The sequence below is a fragment of the Mustela erminea genome, chromosome 2, assembly GCF_009829155.1.
Source record: "Mustela erminea isolate mMusErm1 chromosome 2, mMusErm1.Pri, whole genome shotgun sequence".
Classification (NCBI taxonomy): domain Eukaryota; kingdom Metazoa; phylum Chordata; class Mammalia; order Carnivora; family Mustelidae; genus Mustela; species Mustela erminea.
The window spans coordinates 47,409,718-47,423,086 of record NC_045615.1 but is presented as its reverse complement, the minus strand read 5'-3'; the positions used below and the strand labels follow the sequence as shown (position 1 = coordinate 47,423,086).

At 41.1% G+C, this 13,369-nt stretch overlaps 1 protein-coding gene and 1 long non-coding RNA gene across 3 annotated transcripts in view; one reads left to right on the top strand and one right to left on the bottom strand.

Moving 5' to 3' along the window:
* Positions 1-7,295: 7,295 nt before the first annotated feature.
* Positions 7,296-13,369, top strand: part of ABCG2 (ATP binding cassette subfamily G member 2 (Junior blood group)) — a 159,465-nt gene continuing 153,391 nt past the window's right edge. Inside the window, exons 1-2 of one of the 2 annotated variants that reach the window (XM_032332840.1) lie at positions 7,296-7,521; positions 7,707-7,859. The gene's annotated coding sequence lies outside the window, so the exon portion shown is untranslated. Of the gene's footprint in view, positions 7,526-7,706; positions 7,860-13,369 lie in introns of both variants that reach the window. The other variant, XM_032332842.1, reaches the window with a different exon arrangement.
* Positions 9,471-12,131, bottom strand: LOC116584465. Its single transcript, XR_004283205.1, has 3 exons — positions 11,981-12,131; positions 11,000-11,099; positions 9,471-9,981 (listed from the first exon to the last, which is right to left on the bottom strand). It is a non-coding gene; the product is annotated as an uncharacterized LOC116584465 (long non-coding RNA).

Below are 13,369 nucleotides of genomic sequence, written 5' to 3'. Positions count from 1 at the left end.
ATTCACTTGTTGTGGGGCACGTTGTTTCTAACTTTGTACTTTTTTGAACTCTTTCCTTCCCTTGTACCACTTCCCTATACTACTTTGCCTTCTCTGCCATGGAAGATATACCCAAACATAAAAATACATGATTATGTAAAAATATATAAAATTTGCTGTATTCATTGTCCAGATCCTTACACTTGTGGAAAGAAAAAGAAAAAGAAAAATCAGGCCATGTTGCCCTCTGAATTTATTGTACGTACATTTGTCATTTTATAAACATTTACTAACAGCTGCACAAATGTCCCAGGCAAGGGGTGCTTGGGTGGCTCAGTGGGTTAAAGCCTCTGCCTTCGGCTCAGGTCATGATCCCAGAGCCCTGGGATCGAGCCCCGCATCGGGCAGTCTGCTCTCTCTCTGCCTGCCTCTCTGCCTACTTGTGATCTCTATCAAATAAATAAATAAAATCTTTTTAAAAAAAGTTAAAAAAATGTCCCAGGCAATAAAGAGAGGTGAGTTTTGTCTGCCTAATAAAGACTTACTTTGATTTGAGCTTTCCTCTCCTAGAGCTTTTTGTGTCTCCAGTTCAGTAAATAACAAGTATGAAGAGTTAACAAGGACAGGTCATCATAGTTACTAATTTTTTGTTGTGCTGTATGGCTTTTAAAACTTGGAAGCAGGGACGCCGGGGTGGCTCGGTTGGACGACTGCCTTCGGCTCAGGTCATGATCCTGGATTCCTGGGATCGAGTCCCGTATCGGGCTCCCTGCTCCACGGAGAGTCTGTTCTCCCTCTGACCTTCTCCTTGCTCATGCTCTCTCTCACTTTCTCTCTCTCAAATAAATAAATAAATAAATAAATAACAAAACAAAACTTGGAAGCAGCCACTGAAGCACATTTGGCATTTCAAAGTTCTGCTACAAGTGTGACTTTATTTTAGGTCATGTTTATAGCTCTGTTTATATTATCATTTGGTTTATAATGCTGATTATAAAGCCTTGATTTTAATAACTACTGTTTGAACAACCTCATATTGTCAGACTACAAAAACCTAGAATGAGGCCTCAACTCTCAGAAGTTTATAACTGGCAAAATGAGAAACCAAATTTGTAAGTGCTGAGGAACTTGTAAATAATCCTTGTGAGCCTTGATGATAAAGATATGGAACACAGAATTTTCATTTTTTTTTTAAAGATTTTATTTATTTATTTGACAGACAGAGATCACAAGTAGGCAGAGGCAGGCAGAGAGAGACAGAGAAGCAGGCTCCCAGCCGAGCAGAGAGCCCGATGCGGGACTCGATTCTAGGACCCTGGGATCATGACCTGAGCCGAAGGCAGAGGCTTTAACCCACTGAGCCACCCAGGCACCCCAGAATTTTCATTCTTATTAAACAGTTGCTAAGTCTTGGTTTGCTTCTAAGCCTTAAAGGAAATTAGGAGGAACTTTTCCATATCCTGGAAAATAGAAATAGATAAAGCCTCTGCCTTTGGCTCAGATCATGATCCCAGGGTCCTGGGATTGAGCCCTGCATTGGGCTCTCTGCTCAGCGGGGAGCCTGCTTCCTCCTTTCTCTCTGCCTGCCTCTCTGCCTAGTTGTGATCTCTGTCTGTCAAATAAATAAATAGATTAAAAAAAATAGATTATGGCAAATTTCTTTGGATTCCTTCTAGAGAATTCTGAAGATGCCATTATAAACCAATACAGTATGGAAAACAAAAGTTTGGGATACCAGAAAAGGCCCTTTCATAATTTTTTTTTTAAATAAAGATTTTTTTTTTTTTTAAGATTTTATTTATTTATTTGACAGAGAGAAATCACAAGTAGGCAGAGAGGCAGGCAGAGAGAGAGAGGAGGAAGCAGGCTCCCTGCTGAGCAGAGAGCCCGATGTGGGACTCGATCCCAGGACCCTGAGATCATGACCTGAGCCGAAGGCAGCGGCTTAACCCACTGAGCCACCCAGGCGCCCCTAAATAAAGATTTTTAAAAAGTTATTTATTAGAGAGAGAGCAGGAGCAGGGGGAGTGGCAGAAGCAGGCTGCCCGCTGAGCAGAGAGCCACACCTGGGATCATGACCTGAGCCAGAAGCAGATGCTTAACTAACTGAGTCACACAGGTGCCCCAACCCTTTGATAATTTCAGTGGCTAAGCAAGGAAGTGTTCTTTGTTACAGCCTCTCAGAGCCCTGAGGAATGGTTAAAGACGGGGAAATTGGACTGGCAAAATAATTTATCTGTGAACCACATTCCCTACTACTCTTACTTGTTAATTTGGAATGCATTCCTCTCCACTGCCCAACTACTGATTCTGTTAAAAAAGAATCACTGATAGCTAAAAGACTTCAACTTTGAAGTAGGGGATAATGCTGGCTGTTTCAAACCTTTCTCACTCTCCAATTCCAAGGACTTCAATACATGCTTCAACAAGATTGGGGATTAAATTCCATCTACATTCTTAGGGATATACATTTTTGGAAAGAAATAATGAAGGTCTTCAAGAATGAATATCCATTACTTTTGCTACAACTTCTCACCTTTGGCACAGTGCTGTATTAGAAATAAGGGACCTTAACTGGCCTTTTCCCTCTATAAAGAAATAGCTGGGGATTTCACAAAGGTTCTAGGAGTGGTTGGTTTGCTCCTTGTTTGCAAAATATTATGCATTGTTAGATAGTGTGCTAAGTCAATAGAAGGATTTCCGTTCAATAAGCTTTTGTCCCATGCGTTCTACCTTAGTTAGCTTTCAGCGGAAAATTTCAAATCTTGTTGCTTAAAAGTCAGGAGGTCCTCAGGCATTTTATTCCAACTTTTTAGAAACATTTTTGTTTCTTTGAGATTGGTGATTATCTTTGATTATTCAATACATACAAAAATACATGATTATATTCTTGGGAAAAATTTATGACTTTACTAGTACATTTTATTAAGCATCTAAAGGTTTACTAGGCACAATTCCAGGGACTAAGGATTTATTCACGAACAAAGCAAGCAAAAAGCCATGCCCTCATAGAGTTTACATGGTAGTGGAAGGAGAAAAGCAAACATAAGAAATAGGGAAATTATACGTGTCAAAAGGTGGTAAGAGCTCTCAAAAAAATAAGCAGATCAAGAATGCTAGTAGAAGGACTGCAATTTTAATTTGGGAGGTCTTCTCCTCACTGAGAAGTTACTATCTGAAGAAAAACTGAAAGGCAGTGAAGGAATGAGCCATATATATAAATAGGGGAAGATCATTCTGGGTAAAGGGAAGAGCTAGTGCAAAGATCCTGAGGCAGGTCAGTATATGTACGTTTGAGGTGCAGCAAGGAGATCGGTCTGACCACATTACAGTTAGCGAAGGGGAAAGTGATAGCAGCGAAGTCGGTGTGGAAGAGATAAAGGGCTTTGGCTTTTACTCTAAGAAATAGGAAAATATATAAATACACATTGGGAAATCTTTAAACAACAGAGGCGTATGTTGTCAACAAGCCATCCCTACCTCCTGATCTCATACTAACCAGAGATTGCTGCCATTTTGAGTCATGTTTTTCAAAAGTTTTTCCTTTTTTTTTTTCCAGAATTTTTTTCTATGTGATTATATACATTGATGGGTACATATGAAAACATGCAGTTTTATTTTGTAATGTGTTAGCAACTTGTTTTTTACAATTAATGTATCTTGGAGATCTTTCTTTGTCAAGACAGTACATATATTTCTACCTCATTCTTTTAAACTGTTGTATAATATTCCATTGTATGCTTATGCTACATTTTATTTAACCGTATCCTTACTGGTAAACATTTAGATTCTAATTTCTTTGCTACTTTGTTACTTTCCTTCCCTCAGTCCCTTGCTACCTTCCTTCTTTTCTTTTCTTTTTTTTTTTTTTTTACTGCATTACTTTTGTCTTAATATTATATTTAATAATATAAAATTATATTGCATGAAATACAGGAGAAAATATGAAAATTAGTTTGTGTTACTTTCTGTCAGAAAAGCAGTATTTGTTTCCTTAAATTGGAATCACTTAGTTTTGCCACAGTGGAAGAGAGGCTTTAGTTATTTCTTAAGCAAGCATTTATCTAATGTTTATCATTTTGGAATAAAGGGGAATCCTGAGAGCTTACCCCCATTACTCTGAACCTTGCTAGGAGCTCACTGGGTCATCTTAGCCAAGTCAGCAAAGGTCTACATCAGTGGAACTGAGGATCTAGGATCCCTAATCTATGCTCGGTCTCCTTTCTCCCCCTACCTGCTTCCTGAAACAATCTGACTTTCAGCCAGCTCTCCTGTTAGGGCACGTGTGTTAGTCTTGTTTGCCTAACCCATGGAGGACAGATACTGTGTCATGTATTCCATTTTTCCTGCAACAATGTCTAGGTGATTCTTAGAATCATGGTTATTTTTTTTTTTTAAGATTTTATTTATTTATTTGACAGAGAGAAATCACAAGTAGACAGAGAGGCAGGCAGAGAGAGAGAGAGGGAAGCAGGCTCTCTGCTAAGCAGAGAGCCCGATGCGGGACTCGATCCCAGGACCCTGAGATCATGACCTGAGCCGAAGGCAGCGGCCTAACCCACGGAGCCACCCAGGCGCCCACGGTTATTTATTTTAATATGTCTTAATTATCCTTAAAATTGTATATGCAAAGTTAGCTCTATTTGGTTTAAAATAAACATTGGAAATGGCAAGATGGAACTAGAGGGTATTATGTTAAGCGAAATAAGTCAATCAGAGAAAGATAATTATAGGGGCGCCTGGGTGGCTCAGTGGGTTAAAGCCTCTGCCTTCAGCTTGGGTCATGATCCCAGGGTCCTGGGATTGAACCCTGCATCGGGCTCTCTGCTCAGGGGGGAGCCTGCTTCCTCATTTCTCTCTGCCTGCCTCTCTGTCTACTTGTGATCTCTGTCTGTCAAATAAATAAATAAAATCTTAAAAAAAAAGAAATATAATTATCATATGATCTCACTCATATGTCAAATTTAAGAAACAAGGCAGAGGATTATAGGGGAAGAGAGGAAAAAATTAAATAATATAAAACCAGAGAGGGAGACAAACCATAAGAGACTCTTAATCATAGGAAACAAACTGAGGGTTGCTGGGGGGGAGGGAGGAGGGGGAGTAAGATAACTGGGTGATAGAATACACCTTGGAATAAAACTTCTTCCATCTGTACAGATTTATCAACATGTCTTTTAAATGTACCATTGAGGGATATCGGGGTGGCTCAGTTGGTTAAGCATCTGCCTTCGGCTCAGGTCATGATCCCAGAGTCCTGGGATCAAGCTCCACATCTGGCTCTCTGTTCATCTAGAAGCCTGCTTCTCCTTCTCCCTCTGCTGGCTGCTCCCCCTGCTTGTGCTCTCTCTTCCTGTCAAATAAATAAATAAATAAAATATTTAAAAGTAAGGAAATAAATAAATATACCATTGATTAGGAGGTTTGTAACTTTGCCCTGGTTGCTTTTTACCTTTAGGCCTTGCTTAATACAAACATTTGTGCTACTAATAGAATGTACACGTGCCTTGCTTAATTACATTCCAGGCAAGATACAGCATCTCTGCTTTGCCTATGTGCTTACATCACAGCAGAATGGTCAACTGTGCAATAACTAGGAAAATTATCACACAGGATTACAGTAATACCACATAAACGATTTCTCAGCCTTATTCATGTTTATGACAAAGAATGAAATGACGTTTGTATCCTCAGTGGTACTCAGTGGGTATCAATAAATGCTGGTTTCTCTTCTCTCTTCAAAAGGAAATAATCAGCTTTATAAATTTAAAAAGGAGGGGCGCCTGGGTGGCTTAGTTGGTTGAGTGTCCAACTCTTGATTTGAGCTCAGGTGATGATCTCAGGCTCATGGGATTGAGCCCCACATTGGACTGCATGTTGAATGTGGAGTCTGCTTAAGAGTCTTTCTCTCTCCCTCTCCCTCTGTGCCTCCCCCTGTTTGGTCTCACTCTCTCTCTAAAAAAATAAAAATTATAAAAAGAAAATGTAGAACACATTAATTAGCAGTCCAGATATATCCACAAAGATGGCAGAAATTTTACTGCAAGAAGAATAATCTCGGGACACCTGGGTGGCTCAGTGGGTGAAAGCCTCTGCCTTCCGCTCAGGTCATGATCTCAGGGTCCTGGGATCGAGCCCCACGTTGGGCTCTCTGCTCAGCGGGGAGCCTGCTTCCTCCTCTCTCTCTGCCTGCCTCTCTGCCTACTTGTGATCTCTGTCAAGTAAATAAATAAAATCTTTAAAAAAAAAAAAAGAAGAAGAATCTCATATATTTCAAATACTCAAAGATGTGTTATGTGATTAAAATGTAAATTTATTTAAAAGAGTTATCTATGTTATTCTTGGCCTTATATATTTTCTCTTCAGGGGTTCCTAAAGTGCAACTACAACTGTGAGGGAGGAGGGATCCTCCCCAGATTAAAAACTGATCCCCACATTAAAAAACAACAGCAACAACAAAAAGAACCAACCGTGAAGGAGCTATTTCTTTATGATTACAGAGTTTCTGTTTGGGGAGATGAGAAAGTTTTAGAAATAGATAGTAGTGGCAGTTACACAAACTTCTGAATGCAATTCATGCCACTGAACCAAACATGTAAAAAAGGCTAAAATGCATATTTTATTTTACCACCATTTAAAAAATAATAAAAATAAATAGGTAGAATTTCTTAACACATCAAGATTTTTTTTTTTTAACTTTCATTTCAATCATTATTTATTGAATGCCGGAAGAAGGTGGAGGAAAACAAATATATTTATTGAGTGCCTGATTTGTGCTTAGGTATGAGCAAAAGCAGACTCAGAATGGTGACTTAAATATAAAGAGAACTTAAATCATGGCGAGCTCAGTCGCTGACATTTTGCACATCTCATATCATTGTGCCAGTCTCTGTAGGGACGGCATCATTGTGCTCACCCTTTTGTAACTGGGGAAGCATGGGTGAAAAGACTTGTCAAGACTAGTGAAGAGAGAGGGACCAGAAGTTCTTAGTTAATGTCCTATTATTTCACTTAATACCATCACGTTTTAAGAAGATGAAATACTTATTTAATACGGTCTTACCTTCCTATTCTATTTCTGGGTTAGAAAAGGTGAACATTAGAAGACTAGCATGTTTGAAATATAGCTGCTCTCTCTTCCAATTGCTGGTCTTTGCCTTGAAACCTACTCTTGTCTTTGCTTTGGTTTCTTTCACTTCCTTTTAAATGTGTTATCTTCTTGTTTGCACTTTTTTTGCTAGAAGGCAGGGCCTATGAGAGGAGACACCCCCCACCTCCATTTCGTCAGAGCTAGCGAAAGACAGGAAGTTTACACAGAGCACAACTATTTGCTAGGATTGGTTTTGATTCTTCCTCAAGTTGTCGCTAGTGTCGGAGATGCTGTTCCCAGGTTCTGCTGCACAAAGAGAAAGATAAAAATATCTCTCTGACACGTGCCTTTTCTCTCTTCCCCATCCTCTTGCCAGGAACGCTGGAAAAGGATCCCAGACAGATTGGAGGCATTAGGTCGTCGGTTTGAATCTGAGTAGTCAAGAAAAAAATGTGGGTAATGCCGGGCTCCTGGGGGAGAAGGAAGGAAATCAAGGAGAGATGAGAACTGTTCATTTCCCCCCCTGGCCATTTCCTCAAGGCTAGTTTCTTTGGAAAGTCTTGGTCTTTTTGGTTCTTGCAGGACCTTGCTGAGGGGCTGCTACGTTTTCTCCCTGGTTCTTTCCCTTGTGCCCCAGGGCTGGCAAGAGTAAGCTCCTGGAACTTTAAGGGACATGGATCTGGGGCTGAAGTCTCTATAGGAACCTACCAGGGTAGAAGTCTCCGCATCACCGCTGCCTTCCTACGAAGGTTGGGCTGCTTTCCATCCAGCATCGCACATCCTAATTGAAGTGAGTTGTCTGTTTTTATTTTTTCAAGTGTTCGGAGTAGAGAATCTTGGTTCTTTTTGGAATGCTCTTTAACAAACGTGTCACCTAAATCAGTACTTCTCATCCTTTAGTGTGAATATGAATCCCTTGGACATTGAGTTAAAAGGCAGCAGAATTCCGTGGGTCTGGTTTGGGCCTGAGACTCTGCATTTCTGACAGACTTGCAGGCAGCCTCAGATCTGTGGGTCTGTGAACCACGCCTTGAGTAATAAGGGCTTCAGCCCTCTAGGTTTTTTTGCTTTGGGGGGAAAAGGATTGGGAGGATGCTGGTGGAATGAAGGTATTTAACTAGGTATGTGATTTACGAAGAGCACCTGAAAAGAAAATCAGTCCCCATGCATTACCCCGGTTGTATCTGCTCAATGGACTATCTCTAAAATTGGGGGTCTCTGTTCAACAGTTCCTAGATGTGGTAAGCCAAGTCACCCCAAGTGAGAGAGAATGTTGGACTGCTCCCTGGACTGCGTGGGTCACTTTAGGAAGAGCCAGAAATCTTTTTTTAATTTTTACAATTTAGGGGATTAAGTGTCCTATCACACCTCAACAGGTACAGCTAGCAGTTACTTTGATCATTTCAGTTTCAGTTAAAAATTATGCATGCTCGAAAAATAACTGATGTCTTCCACCTACCATTTCGAGGTATAAAGATTGTAAGGCCTATGAATCTACTACAGGGTTGAATGTCAATTCAAGTAAGGAACACAAGTAATATGTTTTATTTTCTTATGAGAGGCCTTTTATCTCTCCTGGTAGTAGCTCCCTCTCTTAAATGATTCACATTTATCTGAAAGTCGAGTTTAATCCAAAAGAGACAAACTAAGAGGGAAAAAATGAATAGATAGGAAGTCTACCTATTCTGTCTGTAGTTGAGGGGAGAAAATAGCAATGGGAAAAAAGGGGGAAAGTAAAGAGTGTGGTGGCCTGGGATGTCAAAGCTTTGGGAAATGAATAGAAGAAGCCCCAGCTTAGAAACAGAATTCTGACCCACAGACACATGGGAGTTCTTCCGGAATAGTAGCTCATGGCTTCCTCAGCCGGAGAAATATGCTTGAAACAGAATAAATTATAAATTGTGTTGTGATGAATGAACATGCCGAAACTATGTCATGAAGTCTGGGAGTAGGCACTGGGGTCAAGGGTCCGAGGAATGCGCCGGCCTCGTGAAGCACAGTGGGAACCCATGAAACCATCCCTGAGGGAGAATTGCTTCTGTTTGAAATAAGCTTCGAATAACATCCCTTTCTAACATTGTGGTATCACCAGAGGTGTTACTTAAAAATTTAACAACTGTGTGGCACAAACCTTGACCAGTCAGAACAGAGGTTTTTGTAAACAGCCCGCACAATAGCAACTGCTAGGCGGTGAGAATGTTGGGACTGAACATTGGCCAAAGCTGTTACAGGTTTTGATTAAACTTTTCAGGGGGGGGATAGATTGTAAAGCCACAGATGAGTTCAGATATATTAATGGTATTCCACCACCATCCACCAAAGCTCTGGCGCCATTTTCTCAGCTGAGGCCACTTCCCTCTGTTCTCTCTAGTCAAGCCCAGAGCAACCTCTCATTCCAGCTGTGTATCTCTTCCAACCTACGCTGAAGAGAAATCTTGAGTCACTACAAGACTCAAAATCCTACCCACTTCCTGAGTAGAAGGGAAGATGCATATATGCTGCGGTAAGGAGTTCCAGCAGGAAAACAAACTTTATCACCATGTTATCCTTCCATACAAAGCATCATCACATATCTTATCCCACATGATTTTCACAACCATCATAGGGAGCAGGTCAAAGGGCTTATTATTCTAACTTGTTAGTGAAGAAATTGAGACGCTGGTTAAGCCATTTCTTACAAGGCACACAGTTGGTTAGTGGGAGTGCTAGATTTGAGCGCCAGCCTGATGGCTCCAAGGTCAGGTTTATCTTGTACTTTCTTCAACCTCTCAGGACCTTTGACATCCTGTAGGTCTGCTTTCTTTTTACGTCGGACTTAGAAAATTTTGTACGCTAAAAAGAGTTCTGTTTCTACTTCTTTGTCATTGGTGCTCATGCTTGTCTTAAGCTTTGCCTCCATTAAGGTCTTCACTCTGCAGGAATAAATATTTTAGAGCAACCTGTCTCAAACTCAAACTTTATCATGCTTAAAAATCACCCGGGGAAGGTGCATGGGTGGCTCAGTCAGTGAAGCGTCTGCCTTCGGTTCAGGTGTTGCTTCTCCCTCTGTTCTTCACCCCCATCTCATGCTCTCTTTCTCACTCTCTCTCTCTCCCTCAAATAAATAAATAAAATCTTAAAAAAAAAATCACCTGGATTGCTTGCTAAAACTCAGCTTCCTGGGCCCTACCTCCAGAGATTCTGAGTCAGTGGGTCAGGTCCCAGGTATAGAATTTGCATTTCTTTAAAGATTTTATTTATTTATTTATTTGTTTGTTTGTTTATTTGACACAGAGAGAGAGATCCCATAGAATTTGCATTTTTTAAAAATTTTTTATTTTTTATAAACATATATTTTGATCCCCAGAGGTACAGGTCCGTGAATCGCCAGGTCCACACACCCCACAGCACTCACCAAAGCACACCCTCCCCACCAATGTCCATAACCCCACCCCCCTTCTTCCAACCCCCCTCCCAGAATTTGCATTTCTAATAAAATTCTAGATGAATCTGATGCTGCCAGCCAATGGTCACCCTCTTAGACTATAGGAGCAGCTTGTCAGTATTTTAAAAGAATATATTTAGGGGCGCCTGGGTGGCTCAGTGGGTTGGGCCGCTGCCTTCGGCTCAGGTCATGATCTCAGGGTTCTGGGATCAAGCCCCGCGTCGGGCTCTCTGCTCAGCAGGGAGCCTGCTTCCTTCTCTCTCTCTGCCTGCCTCTCTGCCTACTTGTGATCTCTGTCAAATAAATAAATAAAATCTTAAAAAAAAAAAGAATATATTTATGGTTTAGTGAGGGAGCACAATGTGCTTGATAACACAGATTATAGAGCCAGAATTTCTGGGTCTGAATATTGATGACCTCACTTAGGCAAACTGTGCAATCCTGGGGAAGTTAACCTTTTGTGTCTGTTTCCTAATCTATAAAATGGAGACAATGGTATGACTTACCTTGGAAGTGAGTTGTGAGGCTTAACTGACTCAGCAGTGCAGGGCTTTTGCTCTATGTGTTTGTTGTTTTATTACAGGTCTTGCTCAATTCATAATTGTACTTTATAACAGAGACACAGACAATAAGAATTCACATAGATATCAAATACCCTTCTTTAATGTAGGTGGTATGCAGGGCTTAATCGTGAGTCAAACATGCTCTTGTGAGGGTTTTTGTGAGTTAATACCCCAGGTCGTCAGCTAGTACTTCCCACCAAAGGGAGAGAGAGCGTATGATGCTGAGAAGTTGGCAAGGGTCTGCTCATTCAGGGCCTTATGTATCATCCCAAGGGTTTGGACTTAACAGTGATAGAGTGGTAGTTTGAAGCTGGGGAGTGCAATCATAGTTACATTTTAGGAGTTGTCTTGCTGCAATGTGGGGGCTAGTTTCGAAGGAGGTGAGGCTATAGACAGAGGTGTTTGAACAGACTGTGGCAATCATCCTGGAGACAGTGAATAAAGGCTTGAACTAAAGCAGTAGGGTAGGGCGCCTGGGTGGCTCAGTGGGTTAAGCCGCTGCCTTCGGCTCAGGTCATGATCTCAGAGTTCTGGGATCGAGCCCTGCATTGGGCTCTCTGCTCAGCAGGGAGCCTGCTTCCCCCTCTCTCTCTGCCTGCCTCTCTGCCTACTTGTGATCTCTGTCTGTCAAATAAATAAAAAAAAAAAATTAAGCAGTAGGGTAAAGCTCTGAGCATCTCTCATGATTCATTCAAGTGAGGGAGTGGAACATAGGTCATGACTCAGGAAATATGGTCTGTATTAAAACTCCTTAGCTCTCACTTCCCTATATCAGAAGTCCACGGAGGCTGAGGATGGAGTCTATGTAATCCCAGCCCCTAGCTCCCAGAAGGTCCCTGATGGATGTTTTGGTGAGTGAATGAGAGAGAGTAAGTCAAATTCTCCTTGTGTTCTACAGGTTTCTGTGATCTGGCTCTGACTTACCTCTCCAGCCTCAGCTCCTTCCTCCTCTCTAACCTTTATTCTGGTCACACAGGCCTTCCTTTAAGCCTTTGAAAATGCCCAAATGTGACTTCTAGTTCAAAGAGTGTCGAAATACTGCCTCTGTAGCAAATCTGTCCTGCCACCAATTAAGATAAAGTGTTTTTGGAACACAGCCGCAACCATCTGATTCTCCCCATTACTCCATAGTGGCAGGTGGAGTAATTGTGACAGAGACCACATGGCCTTTGAAGCCCCAGGTATTTTCTATTTGGCCCTTTATAGAAAAAGTTCACTGATTCCCTACTCTAGTTCTTTCTAATTGCTGTGACCTCTGATCTAAAACTCTAACCTCAACAAAATTGTAGTAATCAAAAAACAGTGGGGGGGGGTGCCTGGGTGGCTCAGTGGGTTAAGCTGCTACCTTCGGCTCAGGTCATGATCTCAGGGTCCTGGGATCGAGTCCCGCATCGGGCTCTCTGCTCAGCAGGGGGCCTGCTTCCCTCTCACTCTCTCTGTCTGCCTCTCTGCCTACTTGTGATCTCTCTCTGTCAAATAAATAAATAAAATCTTAAAAGAAAAACCCAGTGGTAATGGCATAAACAAAAAATACAGACCAGTGAAATGAAATAGAGAGAATGTCCAATGGGGAAAAGACAGTCTTTTTGACCAATGGTGCTGGGAAAACTGGATATCAACATACAAGAGAACTGTCAGACCCTTACCTTATACTGTATACAGAAATTAAGTCAAAATGAACCAAAGACCTAACCATAACAGCTAAAAGTATAAAACTCTTAGATGAAAACAAGGGGGGAAAGCCTCGTGACAGTGATTTCTCGGATATGACACCAAAAGCACAGGCAACAAAAGAAAAACCGATCTTTGAGCTTCTTCACAATTAAAAACTCGCAAGTCTCAAAGGACATTATTAAGAAAGTGGAAAGCCAACCCACAGAATGGCAGAAAATATTTATAAATCATATATCTGATAAGGGGTTAATATCTAGAATATATAAAGGATTCCTACAGCTCAACAACAAAAGCCAAACACCCGAATTATAAAAGACAGAAGGACTTGAGTAGACCTTTCTCCAAAGATGATCTAAAAATGGGCAGTAAGCATATGAAAAGATACTTAACATCACTAATCATGAGGGAAATGTAAATCAAAACCATAATGAGATACCACTTCATACCCAATAGGATGGCCATAATGAGAAAAAAAAAGAGGAAAATAACAAGAGTTAGCATGGCTATAAACTGGACCTTTCGTGCTTTGCTGATGTGTGAAGTGGCGTAGCTGCTATGGAAAGTTTGGCAATTCCTCAAAAGATTAAACATGGTATTACCATACGATCCAGCAATTCTACTTCTGGGTTTATACTGAAA